The 4321-nt window shown below is 33.6% G+C and overlaps 1 long non-coding RNA gene across 1 annotated transcript; it reads left to right on the top strand.

Moving 5' to 3' along the window:
• The first annotated feature begins 2318 nt into the window (after positions 1 to 2318).
• LOC127905581 (uncharacterized) lies at positions 2319 to 3916 on the top strand. Its single transcript, XR_008059730.1, has 2 exons — positions 2319 to 3187; positions 3401 to 3916. It is a non-coding gene; the product is annotated as an uncharacterized LOC127905581 (long non-coding RNA).
• Positions 3917 to 4321: the final 405 nt, after the last annotated feature.

Below are 4321 nucleotides of genomic sequence, written 5' to 3'. Positions count from 1 at the left end.
ACCAATGTGAGATTATTTGATGTTGATCAATCAGATGAGATTTCTCAACCATGTCGTGTCCTTCCTACTCAAACACTTGATGATCCAAATATACTTGTTGAATCATCTTATTATGAAGAAATCGGTCAACATGAATTGCTTCAACTTGACATAAATTGGGGAAACGAAGATGAAAAGGTTGCGGAAGAAGAAGATGATGATGATGATGGTGGTGGTGGTGGTGATGGTGATGAGGATGATTGTTGTAGTGGTGGTGGTGACGACGACGACAACATGGTTTTGTGTGATGATGATGATGACATGGTTAGGAGTGATGATAATAATGAGTAGCACAAGTTAATTATATTTCGTAGTATATGTAATGAATTATCTTTATTATATGTATGGATGATTTCATATTATTTCCTTATATTACTTGACAAGTTTAGGTTTTCAATGTTATTTTTTTATTATTTTATTCAAGTGTGTGTTATGGATCACATTAAATATATCATTTTCATTGACCTTTGAAACCATTTCTAACCTTCCAAGTATCAATCTTTAAATTGTGATTTTGATGTTATAGTTTATTTTGTGATTCGTCTTCTTGCTTATAGATGCTGAGGCATGAATGAAAGGGTTCTTCCTGCTCAATGTTTTTATTTATAGAAACAAACATTAAGGTAAGCATACTCATAATTTTGATTTCTGCTTAATTAATTATTTAGATTTTTATTATTATTATTGTTTGTGAAAATTGGCTATTGACAATTTAAACTTTATGGCTGATTTTTATTATTGCAAGGACTACTTTGAGTTCCAATTTAATCTTTTGTTAACATCTTGTGAAAATACCATTGCTATTATGTATAATTTCCTCCACACTATGTAAGTTTTTTTTTCAACCTGGTGAATCAAATAAACTGTTTAAGGTCTTGATGTTATTTATATATTTGTTTTTGCTACAGTAATAACTTTATTAGAAGTATAATATTTTTGGAAGTGATGACTATTAAATGGACAATGCATACTGATTTTGAACATTATAAACTGGATATTGTTTGTAATGAAGCTGCACTTACAAAAATACATCTCAGAATTGGACTTGGGGATTTTTTTTGATAAAGTTAGATGATTACGATGAATTTAAAGAATTACGATGAATTTATGCAAAACCTACTACCAGCACACAACCAGGCTCTACATCTACCCTCACTGCGGAACAAATGCACATAGGTCGAAGAAACATGAAGATTCTAAGATTTTCAAATTCTGCCCACAATATGAAACCCTGACTGTGATCAGAAAATGAGCACCAATCCTGAAGTCATACAAGATAAAGCTAGATGACAACACTAAAACCACAGATATATCCACTCAGATCACTAAATTGGGATATAAAGGTAGACTTAAATTGCTTTTGGGATCCCTAATTTATGTAGACTTAGATTGCTCTTGGAATCCTCCTTAGTTCAAGTGCAATTTTTTTTCTTTGTTTTGGATTATAGTAAGAGAATAATAACAAGAGTTGTCAAGTTTTCCCTTTGTGACAAAGATAATCAGCGAAACATCGACTGGGTTTCCAACACTCATGCAATAAGTGATCAAGACTCGTTCAGTTCCCCCACAACAAAATCTCTGGAAATTAAGGCATAACACAAAATCCAACAACGCTTGATTACATGGGATTTTAGTTCAGACACACACCTTCCCTGAGCTACGAAAGAAGTTGGCCAAGAAACTCATGTCAGTAATTAAGGAGGGGGTTTTGTCTTTGGAGAAACCGGAGCACCGAGGCAGAAAATGGGGCAGCGTCAGGGATTTTGCTATCATTCTTTAAGTTGTTCTGCGTGGAGGAGATAAGGGATTTTGAGCTCATTATTTTTTTTATCCTTGGCGGTTCGGATTGGGTTTTGTTGGGTCAATAAGAAAATCCAGCCAATTAAGCCACTAAAAATCCAAGATTAGTTTTACCGAGTTAATATCAGCTATATTTAATCTCTTTTGTAAGTATTGACGGTGAAGAATCCTCCCTTTCTTTCTTAAGGCGAGTTAAACTTTGTTTTTTTCCCCTTTCACTGAAACTAAATCCTCCTTTTGTTAAACTTTAGACACTTTTCGTACTTAGAATTCCAAGGAAAATCTAAAAAAAATTAAGATTTAACCATACAAGTAACATTCACATGAAGCAACTTACTAGACGAAGACAAAAAAAAAAAAAAAAAAACAAGTAGTTGTGAAGAGTCGCGAGACTAATAAATTTCAAGGGCTGGACATGCACCAACCTGAATTTAAAGTGTGAGCCCCAAATCGATCCAAAATTAAATGGCGGAGCCATTTCTACCAGGAAAAAGCTATCATGCTTTTGTTGCCTGACAACACAACAGTTGCATCTACATGCACTGTCGTGGCACTAGAGATCCTTGCATGAACATCCACCTCTATAAAATGAACATTTTTCGCTCATTTCATCAAAACCTTTTCCTCTCATATTATTTCTCTTTCTCTATAGGCAATGTATTATCTAACTTTGGTAGCTTATTACATATATTTCAATTCATCCAAGGTCTTTTATTATCTTTCTCTACTTATCATGGCTTTGTTTTACATGTTTGTATTCAAGGAAAGTGTGAGAGATACACAAAAATTAGCAGCTTGGGTTTGTAAGCAAGAGGCCAGGGATTTGTTTTGTTTGCAATTTGAAGAGAGTGCTACTACTTCAGCTGCGCATCTTCATGATTCAAATGCGTCCTATTATAGCTAGCTAGGGTTTCAGTGTTGTCCAGGATCATTGCATGATTCCTGTCATCGTTTGTTTTCCTAGTTTCTGGTGCCTGGGGAGTTTCATGGGCCATGTAAAAACAAATCCTAGGCAAGCAAATCTTATTTTACTTATCCAACTTAAATTGAAGATCAGATTTTTTGTTGTTATATTAAATTAAATAGTAAAAATCTTATTGGCAGGTTTTTTTAGTATTACTTCTTCATGAAGTATAGCTGGTGTAGCTATTCGCAATTCTCCAAAAAAAAAAAAAAAATTGCTATACGAAAATCCATCTTTGAATTTTTAAATACTTAAAATTAAAAAAGAATCAATTTTGAAGGATAATTTTAACTTCTTTTTATTAAAAAATGTTCTATCAATAATCTTGCATGTGCAAGGTGTCAAAGAACCATCTCAACCCAATAGTTTAAGCTTTTAGGTAATGTTCTAAAATATGATTTATATTATTCTCTAACACACCCCCTCAAGTGAAAGCTCTTTGGGCTCGAAACTTGCACGGGCTCACACTACCTTGTGCTTAATTTTTATCAAATAAATAGGGATGGTGAGATTCGCACTCATGATCACTTGGTCATCAAGGCTCTGATATCATGTCAAAAACTCATCTCAACCCAATAGCTTGAGCTGTTAGGTGAGGTTCCAAGATATGATTTATATTATTCTCTAACACACCCCCTCAAGTGAAAGCCCTTACATTACCTTGTGCTTAATTTTTATCAAATAAATGGGGATGGTGAGATTCGAACTCGTGATCACTTGGTCATCAAGACTTTGATACCATGTCAAAAAATCAACTCAACCTAATAGCTTAAGCTTTTAGGTAACGTTCCAAGATATGATTTATATTATTATCTAATACAAGGCTCGTAGTGTCTTGTCTAATGCATAAAATCTTATCTTTTAAACCATATGTAAGAAATGGTTATTAGTTTACTTCGAAACCGTTCGGCTAGTGAACTAATTAAGGTTGCTCGTCATTGGTTCATTAGTTGAATTGTCGGTGCATCAATCAGACTATGGTTTGTAGATAAATAAACACACAGATGAGAAGGCAAATAGACCAGCCTAGAACTAGAAGTTTGCCTTTGCTATAATGAGCTCCATTTTAGTTACAAGAGTTGATGCGACAAGTTTTATCAATCTGGTTTGTCAGTCGATTCTCAGCGATTCTAACCAAGGTTGTCAATTTCATTCCAGCTAGTATTCTGTATTTTTAATTGAAACAATATGTTTTAGTTTTGAAGTGTTTCGACATCGGGGTTGTACTATTTATATAAATTTCAAAATATTAATTCAACAAATATAATTTCAATTCAAATCCAAAGATAAACTAACTTGAAATTATGCAATTCAAATTTCAAACACAAGTAAAAAAGTGGGAGTTGAACCAATATGACCCGATTAACTCGACGACTGGTAAAAAATATAGTTTTACTCAAAAAAATTCAAGACGACAACATATTGGATCGACCCGGGTCAACCTGGATTAACCTTTCAAATTTGTGACTCGGGTCATGAGACCATAATAACCCCAAATAAAGCGCTCAATTTTCAATA

This window comes from Populus trichocarpa, chromosome 7 (genome assembly GCF_000002775.5).
Source record: "Populus trichocarpa isolate Nisqually-1 chromosome 7, P.trichocarpa_v4.1, whole genome shotgun sequence".
NCBI lineage: Eukaryota > Viridiplantae > Streptophyta > Magnoliopsida > Malpighiales > Salicaceae > Populus > Populus trichocarpa.
The sequence above is the reverse complement of the archived record's forward strand: the minus strand, read 5'-3'. Positions and strand labels throughout refer to the sequence as shown.